This window comes from Papio anubis, chromosome 2 (genome assembly GCF_008728515.1).
Source record: "Papio anubis isolate 15944 chromosome 2, Panubis1.0, whole genome shotgun sequence".
In the NCBI taxonomy this organism is placed as follows: Eukaryota; Metazoa; Chordata; class Mammalia; order Primates; family Cercopithecidae; genus Papio; species Papio anubis.
The window spans coordinates 114,305,743-114,332,046 of record NC_044977.1 but is presented as its reverse complement, the minus strand read 5'-3'; the positions used below and the strand labels follow the sequence as shown (position 1 = coordinate 114,332,046).

The 26,304-nt window shown below is 37.0% G+C and overlaps 1 long non-coding RNA gene across 2 annotated transcripts in view; it reads right to left on the bottom strand.

The window, feature by feature from the left end:
• Window positions 1-22,864: 22,864 nt before the first annotated feature.
• LOC103882176 overlaps window positions 22,865-26,304 on the bottom strand; it is a 48,452-nt gene continuing 45,012 nt past the window's right edge. For both annotated transcript variants that reach the window (XR_002520472.1, XR_002520473.1), the window contains one exon: window positions 22,865-23,326. This is a non-coding gene — a long non-coding RNA (uncharacterized LOC103882176). The remainder of the gene's footprint in view (window positions 23,327-26,304) is intronic.

Below are 26,304 nucleotides of genomic sequence, written 5' to 3'. Positions count from 1 at the left end.
TCTGCTTCTTTATCAATTACTGAGAAAAGTATGTTATTATGGAAGTAAAGATTAGAATATCACTTCTTTATACCCATGTAGAAAATGCAATTTTAAGACAGGCACAGTGGCTCATGCCTGTAATCCCAGCACTCTGGGAGGCCGAGGAGGGCGGATCACAAGGTCAGGAGATTGAGACAATCCTGGCTAACATGGTGAAACCCTGTCTCTACTGAAAATACAAAAAATTGGCTGGGTGTGGTGGCAGGTGCCTGTAGTCCCAGCTACTTGGGAGGCTGAGGCAGAAGAACGGCGTGAACCCAGGAGGCAGAGCTCTCAGTGAGCCAAGATGGAGTCACTGCACTCCAGCCTAGGCGACAGAGCAAGACTCCATCTCAAAAAAAAAAAAGTAATTTTAAATATATGTAAATATACTTATTTATAATAATCACAAAAAAAGTAGTAAGAATAAATTTAGTAAAATGTTTCTAAGACCCTTATTAAGAGAAACTATAAAATCTATTTGCAACACATTTTCACTGATGTTAGTGATATACACCATAGTCATAAACTATAATGTCACTATATCATTAAAATATCAGTTGTACCGAAATGAATATATCAACTTAGCATAATTACAATGAAAATTCTAATAAACTTTTCATAGAACTTGATGGACAACTAAAGGACCAACACTAGTCAAGACTCTACCAAAGAAGAGGGTGAAAGACTTTAATCTACTAGGTCTCAATATTTATAATCAAGTTACATTCCTTATGACTGGACAGAAATAGAAAGGAATGAAGAGCCCAGAAAGAGACTGTATATACATGGAAGTTTGATATATGATAGATCAGCAGAGAAAGGATGTAATTTTCAATAAATCATGAAGACCAACTGATTTTTTTTTTGGAAAATAAATGAACCATCATCACTTTGGAAAATAATAATCACTTTGGAAAATAATTACATGACCCTTTGAAAAATAATTCATCAGATCTCTATCATACAGTGTACATGTACACTTTAAATCCAGATGTATCAAATATGCAAATGTAGAAAAAGAAAAACTTAAATCTTAGACAAAAACATAAGAAACCGAGGCAGAAAACTATTAAACAGGATGCATAAACATACCCCATTAGGGAAACTACTGATCCATTTAGCTTTATTACATTTAAAACTACATAAAAACACACACAGACACACACAGACACACACACACACACCAGAAAATGACAAGGTTCAGGCTGGAAGAAGAGATTTGCAATTCTTGAGATGAAATATTAACATCCTGAACATTTAAAAAACTTACATAAATCAAAAAGTCGAAAATAAACAAGCCAATAAATATTAGCCAAAATGTAAGAACAGATAATTCACAAAAGAAACCTGGGCAGTCAGAAAGCAAATGCAAAGATGTTTGGCTTCACTGTTAATCATGACTATATAAAATTTTAAAATCACAATGGGATAATGTTTCACATCATTCAGGCTCAGAGTATTTTAAAGTGTAAGAATACACTTGGGCATAGATGTTGAGCCATGGGAACTCCCAAATAAATGGAAATTGCTCCAAATTGGAGAGCACTGTGATGCCTCCCTAGTAAAGTTGAAATTAAGTATCCCCTTAACCCAGTAAATCCACTAATATGAATACAGTGTGGAAGATTCTTCCACATACTTATGACACATGTATAAGAAAGTTTAGCAAAGCAGCATTTATCATGGCAAAATAATTGAAAACATCCTAATTGCCAATCAAAAGAGATTAAATATTTATAGAATTAATGCCACAGTAATTAGGATGATTAGTGTAGAGACACGCTGCCTAACATGGCAGCTATTAGCCACATTTGGCTACTGAACGCCGGAAATGTATCTAGTCTGGTGTAAGATGCACTGAGAGTAAAGGACACAAAGAATTACCAAGATTTACCAATTTAGAAAACAGGGTTGTAGTTTATATTATTGCTATAAGCTTTTATTTATATCCTCCCCTCCAGTATTTTCTGCTGCTTTCTCCAACTTTGTTTTCATTTTTAACAGTCCTCAATCATAAAGGTATAATATATATTGGGCATTCAAAAATCATACCTAAATCAGTATGTGTTTCTCTAATTTTTTACACACATTTACAGAAAAAAAGTGTTGCTGCTTTTAGCAAAGATTAAATGCATAAAATTATTTTAGAGGATTGAAATATTTAATCCTCATCTCAAAATAGAACAATGAATATATTAGATCTAGAGTTTCAGAATTATAAACTTTAAACTTAACTTTCAGATTTTAAACTATACTTCCTGTTCATATACAATCATTGCATAACTAATCAGGGTCTTAAAATGTAATACAAGTTATCATCCATTAATAAATAAATATTAGTCACAAAAAGGCATTCAATTTGGGGCAACATTGCTGTTATGTTATTTTCAGACATACTTTGATGCTGTCTGGGAAATGTAACACCTACAGACCCAATATATTGGTTACATTCAAAATTTATTGGCAAATAGAAAGTGAGTAGATATTCAACATGTACCATAAATATCCAATCACTAATATAAACATCCCTGGCAAACAATTATTTCAACAAGTGTCCACTAAATCTTGCTGGCCTAGCAGAGAGTGCTGCAAAGTGAACACTGAACTTGCTCCAGAAACCTCCAAAAACCTAACATTCTAAATAAACCTGCCAATATTTCTTTTTTCTTTTTTTTAACTGTACTTTAAGTTCTGGGGTACATGCGTACAACGTGCAGGTTTATTACACATGTATACATGTGCCATGTTGGTGTGCTGCACCCAATAACTCATCATTTACATTAGGTATATCTCCTAATGCTATCCCTCCCCCTCCTCCCCACCCCATGACAGGCCCTGGTGTGTGGTGTTCCCCACACTGTGTCCAAGTGTTCTCATTGTTCGATTCCCACCTATGAGTGAGAACAGGCTAAACCTGCCAAGATTTCTGAGATGCATTTTATACAGCATCCTCACAGTCATAACGGAAGACGCCATGTGTAGCTCTGCAGAGAACAAATGAAGGAAGTCACAGTTGCTTGGCAACTCAGGCAACACTATGCTTGTATCAATTTTGACTGCTCTATGACTTTAGGCTAACCACTAACCTCACTGTTTCTCAAGAAACACAGAATATACCACGAGGTATATTTTTAATTACTCATAAGATTTTTGTCTACAATCTAGTAAAATCAGTCCTTAACTATCCACGTTTTTACTTACTCCAATTAGTAAAAAAAGCACGTGCTTTATTGTAATTGTGTAGACCTATGTTTTTAATCAAAAGAACACAAAGAAATTAATAGGCATATGTTCAGTCTTTGAATATTTACATTTATAGGCACACATACTTAAAAAGTCAGTTCTATTTAGGGAATAATTTAACCATTTAAAGAAAAGATGACGGTTAAGAGAATGGGTAGGTAAAATAATATTAATGTCAATGAAAGAACAATATAAAAATTACTATTCTATACCAGGAATCAGTAAACTTTTCCTGTAAAGGACCAGATAATAAATATGTTAGACTTAATGTGTCACACAGTCTGTGCTGCAGCTACTTAACTCTGCCCCTGTAGTGTGATAACAGCCATAGACAATACATAAATGCATGAATGTCGCTGTATTACAATAAAACTTTATTTACAAAAATAAGCATTGGATTAGATTTGACCCTTTGGCTGTAGTTTGGCAACTCCTATCTGCAACATTCAATAGTTTAGAAATTTGTGATTGCACAGAACACTGTACTCATTTTTAAAAGAGACAATGCAGTATTAAACAATTCTTGTACTACTTATCAGGTATTTAAACAAAATTAACTTTCCTCTCAGCCAATATTTTTCGTACTGGCTGAGACACGGAATGAAAAGGCTTCAGTTATATTTATTTTCTATCACACTGCATTTATCATACTAGTATTTTCTCTATTTTTAAAAGCAAGTTTAAAGTCAATATCAGTACCTACAAAGCATTATGGTAAAATTGGTCAGAGATAAAAACAATTTACGTAGTGGATTGCAGGAGCTACATCATTCATGTAATGAAATGTATTGATTATTAAGAAAATTCAATCAGCTGTACTGATCAGATTTCTCATGCCGGTGTAGGTTTGTTTCGCCACAAAGAAGCAATCGTTTCTCTTGTTACCTTTGTGAAATTTCAAAGACAAATATACTTTGTTCCGTAGTCAGACAGGTAGTACACTCTTGAATGAATAGCTGCTGATCATTTTAGGAGCTTTTGAGCTAAAAATCAAGGTGGATGAATATTTCAGCTCAATTAAAACACAAAACAAAATTATCTCTTCATTGTGGATTCTCTACAACACCTCTCTCTTTCAAAAACTAAAAATCCTCAGTGAAACTGAACAATAAATAACCATAATAAACCAGATGCTTTCTGTCATTTTCCTGCTTTATGACTCATATATCCTAAGGGTATAATTTATGTCTATATATTAAATACATTTTGTTGCCAGCACAGCCAGGGCCATATTTGCTGTGAACTGACAGAGAGCTGGGTTCCAGTTCTTAGTTTCTAATAGCCAGCTGTGTGTCCTTGAGTAGTCTGGTATGGAACAAAGTATTCCAGAAAATTAGAAGCAGGGTAAATACTATAACTGTATGGGTTCCTATAAACACAGCTTCATGAAACAGGAGAAATATCAGTATTCGTCAATGAACGTCCAGGTGACTTGATGTTTTCCATGCAGTGATCCATGACCAAAAAAATTGATGTGCCTTGTGAGACTCTGAGGAATACAGGATGCTTCTTTGGAGAAGGAATGCCCCAACCTATTCTTGAGAAGCAAGATGTTGGTCAGGTCAAGAGAGACTCCTAAAGCTCCTGTATAAGGGGCTACAAAGATCCCAGGTAATCTCTTTTGAATCTGAGATTCCAGAAAAATTCCCTAGCCCCAGAATGCCTAAAATTTCTCTAGGCATGGCTATAGGAAAAATAATTGCTGATGAGATGAGGACTGGGCTCTAATGATTTTCCAGCAGTGGACAACAGAGGCAGGAGCAGAGAAAAACCCATAACAGTGAGAGGTCAAAGGCATGGGAGGCAATGAATATTACAGTTCAGAAGACAAAGTTCTGAAAGGCTCCCACCTGAAAAATCCCAGAAATTGCCACTACTCTTGAGTAAAACACTTTATGAAACACTGAGGCACTGAGGACCACAGTGTCATGTCCAGTTCTATAGCAGATTCATGATGATTATTGATTTTGTCTTAAACTTTAGATTATAGGCAGTGTGCATATATAAGAATACACACATGCAAACTGGGCATATAGATATGGAGAAATTAAACAATCTGCTACATATCTATTTTATCCACAGTCCCAGGAACAATTTCTTCTTTAGAACCCTTTCTTCTTTAGAGGTGCAATGGTGAGAGACGGGTAAGAGCAATATAAAGAGCAATGTAAAGAGACAGGTAAGAGCAATGTAAAGAAAAGGTTCACTGCTTGAGTAATGGAAGTAAACCTTCTAGAGAGCACTTAGCCCAGAAAATATTCACGTTCCCTGCTAAAACCATGGCAAACTTTAGAAATTCTTTCCCATGCAGTCATGTTGACAGCTCCTAGAAGTGTATTCCTGAAGTTGCTACACAGCCACAACCATAATTCCTGCTTCACCCAGATTCCTCCAGTATCAAAAAAAGAGGGCTTCAAATTGAATGGTGTGATGAAAACATCAAATTATTTAAAGATTAAGTCAAGCATTTGGGGATAAGAAGAAAAAAAATCACAGCAATTGGCAGAGAGTGAGTAAAAATCAAGAAGTGTTTGGTCTGTTCTAGACCTCGCAACAGTCACAATGCAGATCAGGCAAGACAGGACAGTGTAGCATCCAGATTGGACAAAAAAAGAAAGACCTGATACTGTCTTGATTATATGTGGCTAATAACTTTTCCCTTCACCTGAGGCAGTAGGGATATTGACTTAAAAGTAGATCAATGTTAGTTCCAACACCCAGATCCGTTCAACTCACTCATAGTTATGAGAAAAACCTGTACTAAGATGCAACTGTCTTTCCCACAGGTTGATTCTTAATGTGGTTCTTGCAACATAGTGTCCCATGGTAAGACTGTAAACCAGTTGTTCCCCTGAGATGTAGTACATGCAAAGAAAATTTTAAAAAGCTCATCAATTATGTGCTAAGTGTTTACAGTACTAATGCTGGGATACATTTTTTAATAATTATTGAGCAACTTCTGTCAGCCATTAGGTGCTAACAGTATAGCATAAAGTATAGTATAAAGTTATAGTATAAAGATACAGACAGGCCTGGGTATGCCACTATTAGGAGCTCTGTTTACTCAGGAGAGAAACTGAGCAATTTTTAGTTACTTTGCAAGGGCAGCACAGCTTATATAAAGAGTAAGTTACTTATAATTTACATTCAGAGTGTAGGTTGTGTTGGGGTCAATTGGTTTCCTCCAGGCACAGTTACCTACAGAAACCTCTGTGAAGTACACCTCTCCTAAATATTAAATTAAAGATTTTGATATACAGTCATCAAAACTAACAACTTGATCTTACTCTTGACTCCATCACAGAATTTAGTGTTACCGAGGATTATTTATGATCAAGTATACTACATTCAAAATTACACTAAAAGGATGGAAATTAGTCTTCCTATTTAAGTGGATAGAAAACATGTCCTTTAGACCAAGGTTCTTCAAATAACACCATATTAGTAGGCCTTAGCAGGACCTAAATGGCAATTGGTACACATTTAAACCCTCTGGTGATGCGCAGATACCTTTTGTTTCTGAATGAAGGTAAAAATCCAGAAGTCTTGAACACCTATTACATAAGCAGCAAGGAGGAAGTTCTACATTAACCGATGAAAATCTTGGCTTGTATATTCACCCAGAAGGGAAGCCATCTTAGCACTTCAAAAAGATAAGCTATAAGGGAGCCTTCAGGCAGACCAATATGTTCTTCAAATTGGATTTCTCTAATCCCTGAACTGTGACCAGCAAAGACTTCAGTCTGGAAAATTGATTTTTCAACTACACTTCCTGAGGACTCACCAGAGCCACAAAGTAAAAGAAACAATAATTCTTCTTTGCCCAGTGTATTGATGAAATGAAATCACATGGTATTTTTATACCCACTAGTATAACTGAGAAATAGTCTTGTAATTGGTTACCTCTTGATAGTTAAAATATTACATTCACTAAGGGAGGAAGGTTGTTTATGTACCATGTGGGGTGATACCACACACGTATTTTGCTCATTTTGATTTCTTTTAGTTTTGTTCAATAAAAGCTGAACTGCCAGGCCAGAGTTTCTTCAAAAGCTTTAAGGAAAGAAGGAGAAAGAAAATAAACTATGGTTTCATCTCAATGTTGTAGTATAACACAAAGACAAAACACGGGTCCAGCCCCCAAGGAGTAGTAATTCAGAGATGGTTGTATCCTGCAACAATGGCATAAATAATAAAAATAAAGAATTGTTTTAGTCAAAGTCTGCTGTGTGTTTCCATTTTAATAGTCTTGTGTCTATATTACTGCATGCCACCATATGTGGCAGGTAGATGAGAAATACTTCTCAGTTCCTCATAAAGCACAATGGTGTTGAAGTGATGAGGGTTTCCTTGCATGCATATCCAACCACCCAGCAGGAAAGTGATCTCATAAGCATCTTAAAAAGAATAACATCTCCACCAAGGAAAACTGATTCTGAATCATCTTCCTTTAGCACTTCAACAAGCAAAAGAAGAAATGTTTTATCTTTCTTATACTCTCCAGTCTCCTTTGGAGTCCTTTTTATCATTCTTCCTGGCTTTTTTATCCATAAATAATTCAACAGGTGAATTCCTTTAATGATATGGTCACATGCCATCTGGAATCATTAATTAAGATATATTTACATTAAAAACTTTCTCTTACCTATTCTTTAGTAACAGAATTTTTATGTTATTTTTAACTTTTAGCATTAGATTTTCTTTCTTGTCAAAAAAATTAATAACTCAGCAGCTCAGTAATTTTAACACTATAATTAGTTTTCAACCGATGGTGAATTTTGAAAGATTATTTTCTTTATTAGTTTTCATATTAGGTTAGATCTAGACAGCACTGAGTACTAGGTAATTACTTAGGTTTTATCTCTATAAGAAGTTTGCAAATTTCTTAGAGACAGGGTTTATTATGAATGGACTTATTTTTAAAGTACTAAAGTAGGTGGCGGTAAGTAACTAGTTGATCTTCCATAATGTAATTTATTGTTTCTTCTGCATCTCAAATCTGTCTATGCTAGTGTCTGACACTTGTAAATCATTTCAGTATTCTTTGTTATCTACCTTTTAGCATCCATTGAATCCTTCTTTAATCTCTAGTTATTGTGTAGTAGGTTTTAAAACTGTTACATGAGAGGTGAGGAGGTCTGAATTTTAGGCAAGAATGGCATTGACTTTTTAAAGAAATTTGATATATTTGGACTTCAGTAACCTCCTAGGTTTAGAAGACAAAAAAAAAAAGAAAAAATGTTGGCCGGATGCGGTGGCTGGTGCCTGTAATCCTAGCACTTTGGGAGGCCGTGGCGGGCGGATCACGATGTCAGGAGATCGAGACCATCCTGGCTAACACGGTAAAACCCTGTCTCTACTAAAATATAAAAAATTAGCTGGGCCTGGTGGTGGACGCCTGTAGTTTCAGCTACTGGGGAGGGTGAGGCAGGAGAATGGTGTGAACCTGGGAAGCGGAGCTTGCAGTGAGTGGAGATCACGCGCTGCACTCCAGCCTGGGCAATAGAGCAAGATTCCATCTCAAAAAAAAAAAAAAAAAAAAAAGTTTACTGTGCTAGGTTGTATATATGTAAAGTTACTTCCAGTACTAAAATCCCAAGTTTCATAATTAAATGTCATAAGATTAGATCAATATTCAGTTGACACTTGAACAACACAGTTTTGAATTGCACAGATGCAGTTATACATGGATTTTCTTCCTCCTCTGTCACCCCTAAGACAGCAAGACCAACCCTGCCTCTTCCTTCTTTTCTTCAGTCTACTCAATGTGAGGACAACAAAGATGAAGGTCTTTATGATAATCCATTTTCACTTAAGAAGGGTAAATATATTTTCTCTTATAATTTTCTCAATAACTCTTTTCTTTAGCTTGCTTTACTGTAAGAGTACAGTATATAACACATATAAAAATATGTGTTAGTCAACTGTTTATGTTATTGATAAGGCTTTCAGTCAACAGTATGTATTAGAAGTTAAGTTTTTGGGGAATCAAAAGTTATACATGGATTTTCAACCTGCTTTGTTCAAGGGTCAACTCTATATGCCTATCTCGCCCAGTTAATTCAGAATATTCCAAATTAAAATTACATGAAAGGTCAAAATAGCATTTAAGCTTCCAAATAATAATAGCATTTAAGCATATATACCTTCTTAGAAAACTTTGCAAGTACATATGTTTTTCTCCCGATGATAAAATCTTACTTTTATAAGAATAATGTTCTTCTGCAAAATAGATGTTCCAAAGGTAGAACTGGAATCAATGGTTATAGTTTGCAAAGAGATAGATTCAACTTCAATCTACCAAGACCTTTCTAACAGTCAGAGTTTTCCAATAAATGGATTGACTACCCATGGGGTATTAAATTAGCCTCTCCAGGGAATTAAGGTAGAAACCAACTAACCACTCGGCATTAATGAGAAATTGGACTAAGGATCTTTAACGTTCCTTCAAATTCTGTAGTGAAGGGAATAAGACCCAATCAGGACTTCTGAAGTTATTATTTTTTTGAAATGTCTCTTTCTAACAATCAGATATTTTAGCAGATAGAAAAGCCTTTTTAAAATATCAGTTTTTCATAGTGCTCAGTCATTTAGGATAAAGACACTTTTAAAGATCAAAGACTTACAGAGGGTTTGTTATGTACTTGTTTTTAAGTATCTGCCAGAGCCCCTATAATAAGCTGCATTCATAATGTTTTGCCCTACAGGGGAAAAAAAGTTTGTCGTAGTAGGAGGAAACTACAGGCCACTGTCTGGTAGATTAGATGGACAGTCCTATGAATCTTAATAGGCATTGTAATCCATATACAAAGTCATTCCCAGATAAATGCATTAAAGACATGGAGAACACATGACTTTAGCAGTTATGTTGCTATTATCCAGAGAAACAGTTACTTTGTGAGTTACAGGCTGCTTTGAAAACCCACTCAAAACAAAGATTTAGATCGAAATCTATTTGGATCTGAACAGACAAGCGAGAAAGAATGCAGGACGTCTTGACAGTGGCTCCTTTCCATCTCTTCCCAATTCTACATCATTTAGAGATGTATGTTTAGAGCACATGGAGCAATTAGTTTATGTTCCATAAATAATGATGCTATATTTACATCTCTTCAGATCCAGTCTGAAATCATGTCTACTTGTGTCTCTGGCCTGCAGAGACTTAAACATAGCTTGGCTCAAATAAGATCTCAACTCCTTTGTCACCACAGCAGGAGGAATTAATAAGAAACTTTCTTCCCTGTACTTAGAAAAGCACCTGAAAAATAGCTTCAGAGCTCAGAACCAAAGACAAAAAGTTACGGTCCTGGGATTAAACTGATTCTCAGAGATCAGATGCCTCCAAGAAGTATGGTAGGTTTCTCTGACTGCAGAAGGACAGGAGATGGAAAGGCTAACCCTGAAATAAGGAGACAGCAGTAAAAGCAGAGATCAAGGAATAGTATCTGCAACTTAACAGGGCCTGAAAACCTACACAATATGCACGAGTAATGCAGACACTCAAGTAAGGTTCTTGCTGTTTACAATACTGTATTTGACAAACCTCAGCCCAGCAAGTCCAAGAAAAAATGTCAACTAAGCTAAAGGGCCTGAAAAGCTAGAGCTGATCCAGAAAAATAATCAGAATAGATATCCTGTGATACAGAACTGCTAGAGGAGATAACTTAGGATCTGAATAAAAATATATTCACTTGAGAATTCTTCAAGGGAAGCATAAAGAACTCCTGGAGCTAAAAGTTACAATTTCCAAATTTAAAAATTCAACAGATGAGTTGAAGGATAAAGCACTATTGAGGCCCAAATTAGTGACTTGGAAGTTTAAGTGTGAGAACTCTCACATTGTCTTAAAATACAGAGCAAATTAAGGAGATGAAAATCACCAGGTAAAAATAAAATAAGACAATCAAAGAATAAACGCAGAAGAACTAACATAAGAATATTTTGTTAGCTCCAGAGGAAAAACAGGAGCAGATGGAAGAAAAGAAAATAAACTAATATCAGAAGGAAAATTTCCCAAGGAAAGGAACAGACCTGAGTCTGAAAATTCAAGGGACTTGCTAAGGGCTGGATTGATGAGAAAAGACGTGCAACTAAGCATGCCTTGGTAACTTCTTGAACTTGGAAGATAAATTTTTTTAAAAATTCACAGACTTTCCAGCTGAAAGAATCACTTAGCTAATAAAGGGAAATTAAAGTCAAACTGAGAATGACTAGAAAATAGAGGAGTAGAAGCAATCCGGCTTCCCTCTCCTCCACAGAAAACCACCAACCACTATCCAGTGCCAAAATTATCACCAGCAAAAGTCCAGAACGCAAAACTGAGTCTGTGACAATCCCAGGGGCCACAGAGAAGTGAAAAACTATGAGCAGAAAGTAAGATAAATGGACCTCTCCAGCCATAAAATCTCTCGCCCAAACTTCCAGGCACTTCATTGAAAAGTCCTCCTGGACTCACTGGGAAAAGTGAGCTTGAGGCAGACATCCAGCTTCCCCATGACCTTGGGTTCCTTCACAGGAAAATGGTCCCTGCTTCAATCCATGGAAACCATCAAGCCTGTAGGGTGAATAATTCTGAGGGCAACTAGAAATGAAGAGTGGATGTGGGGCTAGCAGCTCCCAGCATGTGAAACTCAGTGGCTGCTCTTCATGTCAGCCAAAGGAGATGCCAAATCAGAGATGCTGTTCAGCAGCACCATGCTGTAAGAGGCATGCTCCATAGGTCCTCTGGACACAAATCCCTAGCCAGTCTTCTCACACAGCCAGAGTATCTCATCTGGGGTGGGCAGTGCTCCAAGCTTTTGTGAGGGCCACAGGAAACCTGGACTTAGTGTCCTATCAAGTGCCTAAAAGGAGGCAGCAGTCTTGAACTAAAGGAACCCAATAGTCAATCTGCATAAAACTTTTAGACAGGCGTACTTGTAAAAGACCAAACCAAGCCAGACAACAAAGACTGGAATAACTAATACTTCCATGTGAAGGCATGACATATGTTTATATATTAAAAAAAAGAGAGAGAGAGAGAGAGAAAAACATGGAGCCATGACATTCACAAATGGGAAAAACAAAGACCCAGTAATCAAACCTAAAGAGATAGTAATGTGTGATTTTTCAGATGAAGAGTTCAAAATAACAGTTCTGAGGAAACTCCAGAAGTAATAAAACCGCAGTAGTAAGTCCTTACCTGTCAATGTAAATGTAATAAATTATCCAATCAAATTCATACTAGTACCAGACATCTCACCTTCAATCCAGAGTAAATAATAGCCAGTGGAATCGCATTCACAGAACCACTGAAAAAAAATGATTACAGTCCAATAATCCTACAGGCAAATGCTATATTAATTACAGGTTGAGGTGAAAGAAAAATATTTTAGGAAGTACAAGACATCAGAGAATATATCACCCATGTACTACCTCTGACGAAAACACTTTAGAAAATTTCCTAATCAAGAAAAAAATCAATAAATATTAGTTATTACTAATATTATTACTAAATGATCTCACCAAAAACAAAGAGATTAGGTAAAAGAAAAGAGTAGTAAATGTAATCCAAGTGTAATAGAAATTGGATTTTTAAAAATACTTTCAAATTAATAAGGGGGAGGGCTAGCAGACTGAACACAAACTTGACCAAAGCAGAAACAATAAGGAAAAAGAACATATAGAAATAGAAACAATTTTTGAGATACATAGATGATGATAGATAGATAGATAGATACATAGATACATAGATATCACCATGGAATACTCTTTAGCCATAAAAAAGAATGAAATAATGGCATTTACAGCAACCTGAATGGAATTGGAAATCATTTTTCTAAGTGAAGTAACTCAGGAATGGAAACCTAAATATCGTATGTTCTCACTCATAAGTAGGAGCTAAACTATGAGGAAGCAAAGACATAAAAATGATACAATGGATTTTAGGGACTTGGGGCAAATAATGCGAAGGGGGTGAGGGATAAAAGACCACAAATTGGGTACAGTGCATACTGCTCAGATGATGAGTTCACCAAAATCCCACAAATCACCACTAAAGAATTTACATAACTAAATGCCACCTGTTCCCCAGAAACCTATGGAAACAAAAAAAAAAAAGGAAAGAAATTAAAGCAGAATCTAAGTAATTAAGAGAAAGTGAGACAAAATAAATTTAAAAAGTGATTCCAGTAGTAGTCAAGGAGTCAGGGAGAAGACCAGCTATAGACTGTTTGAAAATAAGTAATTTTTAAAAAGCTTAATGAAGTGTAAGCAAAGAGATATCATGTAAGGGAAATCAAACAGAAAGTGGGATGAACTGAGGAGGGGTGTACAGTATCAACCAGAATGGGATATAACATTAAATACACTAGTCAGATAAAATGGATATAATTATGAATCAGTTAATATACGATAGTGAAAAAAGTGGCTGTGTAACTGTCATAAACATGTATGTAACAACCAATATAGCTGGTAGTTCACAAAATCAAACCTTTCTAAGGTGCCAGGATAGCAAAGAATAAAAAGTTAATTACTGTGGGAGTCTTCAATGTATTTCTGTCAGAAATGGACAGATGTAGTAGGTTTGAGTCAGATAAAAATTGAATAATAGAATTCATTAAATGTGAGCTAATATATGTTAAGAACTATACATACCTCAAAAGAAACAGGAGGATTTCAGTAAATGTATGTCCCTGTAATGTTTACAAAAATTAGTCATCTTGGTCACAAAGACAATCCTAGTGAATTTTTTTTAGGTAAAGATTTTTCAGTCACATTCTCAGCATAATACAATACAATTAAAAATTAATAGACCTAGTAAAAAATTGTAATACAAAAAATAGGCAAAAGGCTCATATCAATGATATACAAGCCATTATAAGTTGACATAGAGAAGACAAATATCCCAACAGAAAAAAAATGGCAAAGCATATGAATGAATATGCACAGAGAAGATATCCAAGGTCTTAAAACAGGGCAAACATGCTCACATTTACTGATTAGCATCAACAGTGAAAGAACTGAATAAAATACTGTGTATCTACACCCTGGAAAAATGTGCTGAAATTCAAAGCAAAGAATTAGAGACTACTCATTTGAGTTGGAGGGATTTCCATTGCATATTATTTTTAAAAAGCAAGATAGTCAAATCTACAGAGACTTGGGGAAAAGAGTGGGAAGGGGGGTGAGGGGTAAAAGTCTACAAATTGGGTACAGTGAAAGTATCCAATACAATAAGATTAATGGTCATCAAGGGCTGGAGATGGGAACAGGGATTAACTATTGATCCCAGCAGAGATCATACTGGGGTGATGAAAATGTTCTAAAGTGGATTATGGTAATGATTGTAAAACTCAGTAAAGTTATTTAAAAATCATTGAGCTGTGCACTTAAAATAGATGAATTTTATGTTATTTAAGTTACATTTTGTTTAAAATTTTTAAAAAGACATTTTTTAAAGGTATAGAAAAATGGGCATAATATTATTGCTTTTTTTTTGCAAAACACATAATTGAGGAAGGTGTAAGAGAAGACTAAACAAGCAATAAAATAAAATAAAAAGATTCCACTAAAAAAGGAGCATATATGGAGGGCACACCAAAGATGGCTGAATAGGAACAATTCCAGCCTCCAGCTCCCAGCCTGAGTGATACAGAAGATCGGTGATTTCTGCATTTTCAACTGAGGTACAGGGTTCATCTCACTGGGGAGTGCCAGACAATCGGTGCTGGTCAGCTGGTGCAGCCCGACCAGTGGGAGGTGAAGCAGGGCGAGGCATTACCTCACCTGGGAAGCACAAGGGGGAAGGGAATTCCTTTTCCTAGCCAAGGGAAACTGAGACACACAACATCTGGAAAATCGAGTAACTCCCACCCTAATACTATGCTATACCAAGGGACTTAGCAAACAGCACAACAGGAGATTATATCCCACAACTGGCCTGGAAGGTCCCACGCCCACGGAGCCTCCCTCATTGCTAGCACAGCAGTCTGAGATCTAACTGCAAGGGGACAGCCAGGCTGGGGAAGGGGCGCTGGCCGTTGCTGAGGCTTAAGTGGGTAAACAAAGCCACCAGGAAGCTCCAATTGGGTGGAGCCCACTGCACCTCAAGGAGGCCGGCCTGCCTCTGTAGACTCCTCCTCTGGGGGTAGGGCATAGCTAAACAAAAAGCAGCAGAAACCTCGGCAGAGGTAAATGCCCCTGTCTGACAGATTTGAAGAGAGCAGTGGATCTCCCAGCATGGAGGTTGAGATCTGAGAACAGACAGACTGCCTGCTCAAGTGGGTCCCTGACCCCTGAGAAGCCTAACTGGGAGACATCCCCCACTAGGTGCAGACTGACACCTCACACCTCACACAGCGGGGTACACCCCTGAGACAAAGCTTCCAGAGCAAAAATCAAACAGCAACACTAGCTGTTCAGCAATATTCTATCTTCTGCAGCCTCCACTGCTGATACCCAGGCAAACAGGGTTTGGAGTGGACCTCAAGCAAACTCCAACAGACCTGCAGCTGAGGGTCCTGACTGTTAGAAGGAAAACTAATAAACAGTAAGGACACTCACACCAAAACCCCATCAGTACCTCACCATCATCAAAGACCAAAGGCACATAAAACCACAAAGATGGGGAAAAAGCAGGGCAGAAAAGCTGGAAATTCAAAAAATCAGAGAGCATATCACCCTCCAAAGGAATGCAGCTCATCGCCAGCAACGGAACACAGCTGGATGGAGAATGACTTTGACGAGCTGAGAGAAGAAGGCTTCAGTCCATCAAACTTCTCAGAGCTAAAGGAGGAACTATGTAACCAGTGCAAAGAAACTAAAAACCTTGAAAAAAGACTGGATGAATGGATAACTAGACTAATCAGTGCAGAAAAGACCTTAAAAGAACTGATAGAGATGAAAAACATAATACGAGAACTATGTGACAAATGCACAAGCTACAGTAACCAACTCGATCAACTGGAAGAAAGAGTATCAGTGACTGAAGATGAAATGAATGAAATGAAGCAAGAAGAGAAGTGTGGAGAAAAAAGAGTAAAAAGAAATGAACAAAGCCTCCAAGAAGTATGGGATTATGTGAAAAGATGAAATCTATATCTGATTGGTGTGTCTGAAAGTGATAGGGAAAATGGAACCAAGTTGGAAAACACTTTGCAGGATATCATCCAGGAGAACTTCCCTAACCTAGTATGGCAGGTCAACATCCAAATTCAGGAAATACAGAGAACACCACAAAGATACTCCTCGAGAAGAGCAACTCCAAGACACATAATTGTCAGATTCACCAAAGTTGAAATGAAGGAAAAAATGTTAAGGACAGCCAGAGAGAAAGGTCGGGTTACCCACAAAGGGAAGCCCATCAGACTAACAGCAGATCTCTTGGCAGACTCTACAAGCCAGAAGAGAGTGGGGACCAATATTCAACCTTCTTAAAGAAAAGAATTTTCAACCCAGAATTTCATATCCAGCCAAACTAAGTTTCATAAGTGAAGGAGAAATAAAATCCTTTACAGACAAGCAAATGCTTAGAGATTTTGTCACCACCAGGCTTGCCCTACAAGAGATCCTGAAGGAAGCAATAAACATGGAAAGGAACAACAGGTACCAGCCATTGCAAAAACATGTCAAAATGTAAAGTCCGTCGATGCTAGGAAGAAACTGCATTAACTACTGAGCAAAATAACCAGCTAATATAATAATGACAGGATCGAGTTCACACATAATAATATTAACCTTAAATGTAAATGGACTAAATGGTCCAATTAAAAGACACAGACTGGCAAATTGGATAAAGAGTCAAGACCCATCAGTTTGCTCTATTCAGGAGACGCATCTCACAGGCAGAGACACACATAGGCTCAAAATAAAGGGATGGAGGAAGATCTATCAAGCAAAAGGAAAACAAAAAAAAGCAGGGGTTGCAATCCTAGTGTCTGATAAAACAGACTTTAAACCATCAAAGACCAAAAGAGACAAAGAAGGCCACTACATAGTGGTAACAGGATCAATTCGTCAGGAAGAGCTAACTAACCTAAATATATATGCAACCAATACAGGAGCACCCAGATTCATAAAGCAAGTCCTTAGAGACTTACAAAGAGACTTAGACTCCCATACAATAATAATGGGAGACTTTAACACCCCACTGTCAATATTAGACAGATCAATGAGACAGAAAGTTAACAAGGATATTCAGGAATTGAACTCAACTCTGCACCAAGTGGACCTAATAGACATCTACAGAACTCACCACCCCAAATCAACAGAATATACATTCTTCTCAGCACCACATCACACTTATTCCAAAATTGACCACATAGTTGGAAGTAAAGCACTCCTCAGCAAATGTAAAAGAACAGAAATTATAACAAACTGTTTCTCAGACCACAGTGCAATCAAACTAGAATTCAGGACTAAAACTCAATCAAAACCGCTCAACTACATGGAAACTGAACAACCTGCTCCTGAATGACTACTGGGTACATAACGAAATGAAGGCAGAAATAAAGATGTTCTTTGAAACCAATGAGAACAAAGATACAACATACCAGAATCTCTGGGACACATTTAAAGCAGTGTGTAGAGGGAAATTTATAGCACTAAATGCCCACAAGAGAAAGCTGGAAAGATCTAAAATTGACACTCTAACATCACAATTAAAAGAACTAGAGAAGCAAGAGCAAACACATTCAAAAGCTAGCAGAAGGCAAGAAATAACTAAGATCAGAGCAGAACTGAAGGAGATAGAGACACAAAAAACCCTCCAAAAAAATCAATGAATCCAGAAGTTGGTTTTTTGAAAAGATCAACAAAATTGATAGACCAATAGCAAGACTAATAAAGAAGAAAAGAGAGAAGAATCAAATAGATGCAATAAAAAATGATAAAGGGAATATCACCACCGACCCCACAGAAATACAAACTACCATCAGAGAATACTATAAACACCTCTACGCAAATAAACTAGAAAATCTAGAAGAAATGGATAATTTCCTGGACACTTACACTCTCCCAAGACTAAACCAGGAAGAAGCTGAATCCCTGAATAGACCAATAGCAGGCTCTGAAATTGAGGCAATAATTAATAGCCTACCAACCAAAAAAGTCCAGGACCAGATGGATTCACAGCTGAATTCTACCAGAGGTACAAGGAGGAGTTGGTACCATTCCTTCTGAAATTACTCCAATCAATAGAAAAAGAGGGAATCCTCCCTAACTCATTTTATGAGGCCAACATCATCCTCATAACAAAGCCTGACAGAGATACAACAACAAAAAAAGGAATTTTAGACCAATATCACTGATGAACATCAATGCAAAAATCCTCAATAAAATACTGGCAAACTGAATCCAGCAGCACTTCAAAAAGCTTATCCACCATGATCAAGGGGGTTTCATCCCTGGGATGCAAGGCTGGTTCAACGTAAGAAAATCAATAAACATAATCCAGTATATAAACAGAACCAAAGACAACAACCACAGGATTATCTTAATAGATGCAGAAAAGGCCTTTGACAAAATTCAACAGCCCTTCATGCTAAAAACTCTCAATACATTCAGTATTGATGGAACGTATCTCAAAATAATAAGAGCTATTTATGACAAACCCACAGCCAATATCATACTGAATGGGCAAAAACTGGAAGCATTCCCTTTGAAAACTGGCACAAGACAGGGATGCCCTCTCTCACCACTCCTGTTCAACATAGTGTTGGAAGTCTGGCTGGGGCAATCAGGCAAGAGAAAGAAATAAAGGGTATTCAGTTAGGAAAAGATGAAGTCAAATCATCCCTGTTTGCAGATGACATGATTGTATATTTAGAAAACTCCATTGTCTCAGCCCAAAATCTCCTTAAGCTGATAAGCAACTTCAGCAAAGTCTCAGGATACAAAATCAATGTGCAAAAATTGCAAGCATTCTTATACACAGGTAACAGACAAACAGAACCAAATCATGAATGAACTCCCATTCACAATTGCTTCAAAGAGAATAAAATACCTAGGAATCCAACTTACAAGGGATGTAAAGGACCTCTTCAAGGAGAACTACAAACCACTGCTCAGTGAAATAAAAGAAGACACAAACAAATGGAAGAACATACCATGCTCATATATAGGAAGAATCAATATTGTGAAAATGGCCATACTGCCCAAGGTAATTTATAGATTCAATGCCATCCCCATTAAGCTACCAATGACTTTCTTTACAGAATTGGAAAAAACCGCTTTAAAGTTCACATAGAACCAAAAAAGACCCCGCATTGCCAAGACAATCCTAAGCCAAAAGAACAAAGCTGGAGGCATCACACTACCTGACTTCAAACTATACTACAAGGCTACAGTAACCAAAACAGCATGGTACTGGTACCAAAACAGAGATATAGACCAATGGAACAGAACAGTCCTCAGAAATAATACCACACATCTACAGCCATCTGATCTTTGACAAACCTGAGAAAAACAAGAAATGGGGAAAGGATTCCCTATTTAATAAATGGTGCTGGGAAAATTGGCTAGCCATAAGTAGAAAGCTGAAACTGGATCCTTTCCTTACTCCTTATACAAAAATTAATTCAAGATGGATTAGAGACTTAAATGTTAGACCTAAAACCATAAAAAGCCAAGCTAGGTAATACCATTCAGGACATAGGCATGGGCAAGGACTTCATGTGTAAAACACCAAAAGCAATGGAAACAAAAGCCAAAATTGACAAATGGGATCTAATTAAACTAAAGAGCTTCTGCACAACAAAAGACACTACCATCAGAGTGAACAGGCAACCTACAGAATGGGAGAAAATTTTTGCAATCTACTCATCTGACAAAGGGCTAATATCCAGAACCTATAAAGAACTCAATCAAATTTATAAGAAAAAACAAACAACCCCATCAAAAAGTGGGCATAGGATATGAACAGACACTTCTCAAAAGAAGACATTCATACAGCCAACAGACACATGAAAACATGCTCATCATCACTGGCCATCACAGAAATGCAAATCAAAACCACAATGAGATGCCATCTCACACCAGTTAGAATGGCAATCATTAAAAAGTCAGGAAATAGCAGGTGCTGGAGAGGATGTGGAGAAATAGGAACACTTTTACACTGTTAGTGGGACTGTAAACTAGTTCAACCATTGTGGAAAACAGTGTGGCGATTCCTCAAGGATCTAGAACCAGAAATACCATTTGACCCAGCCATCCCATTACTGGGGATATACCCAAAGGATTTTAAGTCATGCTGCTATAAAGACACATGCACACGTATGTTTATTGCGGCATTATTCACAATAGCAAAGACTTGGAATCAACCCAAATGTCCATCAGTGACAGACTGGATTAAGAAAATGTGGCACATATACACCATAGAATACTATGCAGCCATAAAAAAGGATGAGTTCGTGTCCTTTGTAGGGACATGGATGCAGCTGGAAACCATCATTCTCAGCAAACTAGTGCAAGAACAGAAAACCAAATACCGCATGTTCTCACTCATATGTGGGAACTGAACAATGAGATCACTTGGACACAGGAAGGGGAACATCACACACCAGGTCCTATTGTGGGGACGGGGGATGGTGGAGGGATAACATTAGGAGATATACCTAATGTAAACGACAAGTTAATGAGTGCAGCACACCAACATGGCACATGTATACATATCTAACAAACCTGCACATTGTGCACATGTACCCTAGAACTTAAAGTATAATAATAATAAAAACAGAGCATATATGATGAGCTCTCTACATTTATGTAAAATTTTATATATGTATGTTATATGCATAAATATTATGGTACCTGTTATTAACTTTAAATACTTCAGCATAGTATTTTGAGGAATTTCCATACTGTTCCCCATAGTGGCTATCCTAATTTACATTCCCGCCAACAGTGTATGAGATGTCTTCTTTCTCCACATTCTCGCCAGCATTTGTTTCTATAAAAGCCATTTTAATGGCTGAGATGATATTACATTGTTGTTTTAAATTGTATTTCTCTGATGATCAATGATGTTGGCTTTTTTTATGTGTCTATTGGCCATTTGTATGTCTTCTTTTGAGAAATGTCTATTAAGATCTTTTGCCCATTTTTAAATGAGATTATTTTATTTTTTCCTTTTGACTTGTTTGAGTTCCTTATATATTCTGGTTATTAAGCACTTGTCAATGGGTAGTTTGCAAGTGTTTCTTCCCATTCAGTGAATTGTCTCCTGACTTTGTTGATTGTTTCCTTTGCTATGCAGAAGTTTTTCAGCTTGATGTAATCCCATTTGTCCATTTTTGCTTTGGCTGCCTGTACTTGTGGGGTATTGCTCAAGAAATATTTGTCCAGACCAATGTCCTGAAGAGTTTCCCCAGTGTTTTCTTGTAGTAGTTTTACAAACTGGAGTCTTACATTTAAGCTTTTAATCCATTTTGCTTTGATTTTTGTATATGGCAAGAGATGGAGGTGTAATTTCATTCTTCTGCGTATGGATCATTAACATATGATCCAGCAATCTCGTTGTTAAGCATGTATCCTAAAGAAAGGAAATCAGTATATGAAAGAGATATCTGCACTCCAGAGTTTATTATGGCACTATACACAATAGCCACAATTTGGAATCAACCAAAGTTTCCATCAACAAATGAATGCATAAAGAAAATGTGGTACATATACACAATGAGATATTATTCAACCAAAAAAAAGAAGAAACTCCTGTCATTTGCAACAACATGGATTGAACTGGGGTATATTCTGTTAAGTGAACTAAGCCAGACATAGAAAGACAAATTTTGCGTGTTCTCACTCCTGTGCAGGAGCTAAAGTTAAAACAACTGATTTCATGGAGACAGAGAGTAGAATATTGGCTACTAGAGGCTGGGAAGGGGATCAGGGTGGAGGGGAAAAAGTGAGGATGGTTAATGGGGACAAAAATATAGTTAGATAGAATGAATAAGGTCTAGTATTTGGTAGCACATCAGGATGATACAGTCAACAGTAATTTATTGTATATTTTAAAATATTGAAAGAGTAGACTGGAATGTTTCTAACACAAAGAAATGATAAATTCTTGAGGTGATGGATACCCAATTACCCTGATGTAATTATTACACGTTGTATCCTGTATCAAAACATCACATGTGCCCCATAAATATACATAACAATTGTGTACCCATAATCATGAAAAAACAAAAAAATTTTTGGGAAGTGATTAAGTCATGAGGGCTCCACCCTTGTGAATGGGATTAATGACCTTATAAAAGGGGTTTCCGAGAGCTGCCTGGCCCTTCCATCTCTCTGCATGTGAGGACAGAGCATTAATCTCTTTTGCCTTTCTGTCATGTGAGGCTGCAGTGAGAAGAGGATATCTTGGAAGCAGAGAGCAGCCTTCACCGTGTGTAAAAATTTTGTAAGAGATTTCTTTCATTATAACCTGAAAGTAAGATTTTGGGGGACTGCTAACTCTCACCCCCTACATCAAACTAGTTGCTACCATTCTCAACCAAAGAACCTCTTCAGAAAGAAATTAGCTGTGTCAGTTCACAACAATAAAGAAATAAAAGTATCTTTTAAAAAAGAAAAGTATACAGATTATCTCTTCATTAAAAGAATAATGCCATGAGTATACACAAACAAAACTTTCACATTTAATTTTTGGGAGGTCACAGGTTTGCCCATTTCCATTCACAGACTACTGGGTCTACTGCATTGGGTCTAATGCAAATTCAACCTTTACTTCAGTAGACAAGAAGTGAAAGTTGAAGGACACAGGTAGGATCCCTGATTCTATTCAATTACAGTATTCCAGAAGTAAACTTTTTGGAGGCAGACTTTTAATAATGTACAAGATAGGATAGTTTTCTGATCAGAGAGATTTGCAGTTCTTTCTCTGCAGGTACAGACTAGTGTATATGTGTCCATTTGGCTGGTTGTCCATCATGGCCGGTTAGTGAATGCTAAGATTTCATAATGAGAAAGTCACTGCAGAAGTTTCCTTTCTTGCTTGGGTTTTGAAAAGCAGGAATATGAATGAGGAAATGACCAAAATCTTCATCTCACTGGAAAACATACAGTAAAGGAGGAAATCCTAAGAAATAAAGGAAATTAAATTAGATAAGAAATGGACAGAAGTACCTTGAACTCATAATTAGAGATTTTTATTTAATTAAAATGAGCCACTGAGAGGTTTTTGATTAGTTCAATGGGTGATCTTCTTCCACGAAAGTTACTAAAAAGACAAAAACAACTGGCATTTTTGAACTAAAGGAGGAAAGGTGGATGTCTGAGAGCAAATTAAGAGAAAAAAAAATGATAGTGGCTGCATATGAAATTGAGAGACTAATAGAAGAAAAATGAAAACTATTTAAAGACATTATTTAGGAAGAAACTACAAGATCTGTTGATAGTGAACAAAAGACAAATTTCCCATTGATGTAAGGTGAAACAAACACACATTTCATCCATCCACCAGCATCTCATGAATCTTCTAAAAGTGCTACTTCCAACATGTTATCTTTCTGTCCCCAAAGGGGAGAGCCTTAGTTTAGAATCTTAGAATAAAGTCTAAATTCCTTATCTTGAAATTTAAGACTTTCTGCAGTATAGTCCCAAATTCTCTTTCTCAAAACTACCTTTAAAAATAATTCTGATAAAGGAAGACATTTATGCGGCCAACAAATATATATATATATATATATATTTTTTAAAAAGCTCATCATCACTGGTCGTTAGAGAAATGCAAATCAAAATCACAATGAGATACCATCTCATGCCAGTTAGAATGGCAATCATTAAAAAGTCAGGAAACAATAGATGCTGGAGAAAATGTAGAGAAATAGGAATGCTTTTACACTGTTGGTGGGAATGTAAATTAGTTCAACCAGTGTGGAAGACAGTGTGGCAATTCCTCAAGGATCTAGAACCAGAATTTCCATTTGATCCAGCAATCCCATTACTGGGTATATACCCAAAGGATTATAAATCATTCTACTATAAAGACATATGCACACATATGTTTATTGCAGCACTGTTCACAATAGCAAATACTTGGAACCAACCCAAATGCCAATCAATGATAAACTTGATAAAGAAAATATGACACATATACACCATGGAATACTATGCAGCCATTAAAAAGGATGTGTCCATGTTCTTTGCATGGACATGGATAAAGCTGGAAACCATAATTCTCAACAAACTAACACAGGAACAGAAAACAAAACACTGCATGTTCTCATTTATAAGTGGGAGTTGAACAATGGGAACACATGGACACAGGGAGGGGAACATCATACACCAGGGCCTGTCCCGGGGTGGAGGGCTAGGGGAGCGATAGCATTCGGAGAAATACCTAATGTAGATAATGGATTGATGGGTACAGCAAACCACCATGGTACGTGTATACCTATGTAACAAACCTGCATGTTCTGCACATGTATCCCAGAACTTAAGGTATAATAAATAATAATAATAATAATTCTGATTGCAGGAGTCTTGTGAGTTTCTGTTACACAACTCAGAAGCAGATTTAAAACTAATTTTATATAATTCAATCCTGATCAAGAGCAGGGCTTTCTTATCCCACTATCTTTCTAAGTATTCCACCTTCTATTCTAACATAGGGAGATGTACGAGGGGGTGAGTTAGAGAAATCAGTGAATGCATTTCACATTCAGGTGGAACACTGTCTGTGTGGGATGGATCTGCAGGTGGGAAGGGTCTGGGCAGACACATAAGCACAGGTAAGCTAAGCAATTGACTTTGGTCTATGGGCTGACCATGCGCTGTGTTGGCCTCACTAAAGGCTATGTCTCTCTTGTAAGAACTTTCATTTCTTCATTTCACTCTCTCCTGTCATTAGAAGCCCAATTTTTCTTCCCTCAGCTTCTGGTTACTTTTTCACTCATCCCTGTGAGTTGAGAAACCATGGACCTGTATGATGGTTGAGTATTTGTAACCATCATGGCTCCTCAGTGGACAACTGCAGACTCCCATCTAGCTCTGACACAGTTCAAGCTGGAGGAAATAAGAGTTTCCTGTGGGGTATAAGCAAAAGGAGGAACCCACAAAAATAGCCATAAAATAGTTATTGCCATTAAGTTACTTCATGTTTCCTAAATTTTAAAAGTAATTGATTCATTCTTCATCAAATGTTTCACTGGTTCCTTGGTATTTTAGTCTGCTTTGGAGTCTAAGCTACATTTCTAAGACTCTTAGCTTTTCCATTGCCTCATTTCATTATCTTTATTCCCATTCCACTTCAAACTTCAGGCCCTATGGTCATGTCCTAAATACTTTTATCATTACAATTGTTCTCTACCGATATATTAGGTTAGTGCAAAAATAATAGCGGTTTTTGCCATTAAAAGTAATGGCAACAAATGGTAATATTAAGTGCAACCACCCTGACACAATGCCATAAAGTAAATTTTCAACCCTGCTTCATCCCAAAGTCTACCTTCTTCATATTTATACCTGGACTGCTGATTCAATCACTGCTAGAGAATAATCACACAACCACTGAGATTGATACCATTAAAAATTCATGGCTTCAAATTGTAACTGTCCAGAAATCTTGCAGTTCTTCTCCAGGAAAATCTCTTTCCTGTTGTCCACAGTGACTATTTTTATACTTCTCCACCTTCCTCAAACCTCTGAACCAGATGCTGCTCACTTCATTCTCAACAAATGACCTAAACTGCTGTTAATAAAGAAAATAGAAACCTGCTGTGTGTAATTACCTCAATTCCTCCACCAAACCCATAACCTCATCTGTTTCTGAATATTTACCCATATTCTATCCTCCTTCCCTTGCTATAAATGCAAAAATTAACATATGTCCTCACAATGTATTATTCTCTTTTTCTTTTTCTTTTTTTTTTTTTTGAGATGGAGTCTCGCTCTGTCACCCAGGCTGGAGTGCAGTGGCCGGATCTCAGCTCACTGCAAGCTCTGCCTCCCGGGTTCACACCATTCTCCTGCCTCAGCCTCCTGAGTAGCTGGGACTACAGGCGCCCGCCACCACGCCCAGCTAATTTTTTGTATTTTTTAGTAGAGACGGGGTTT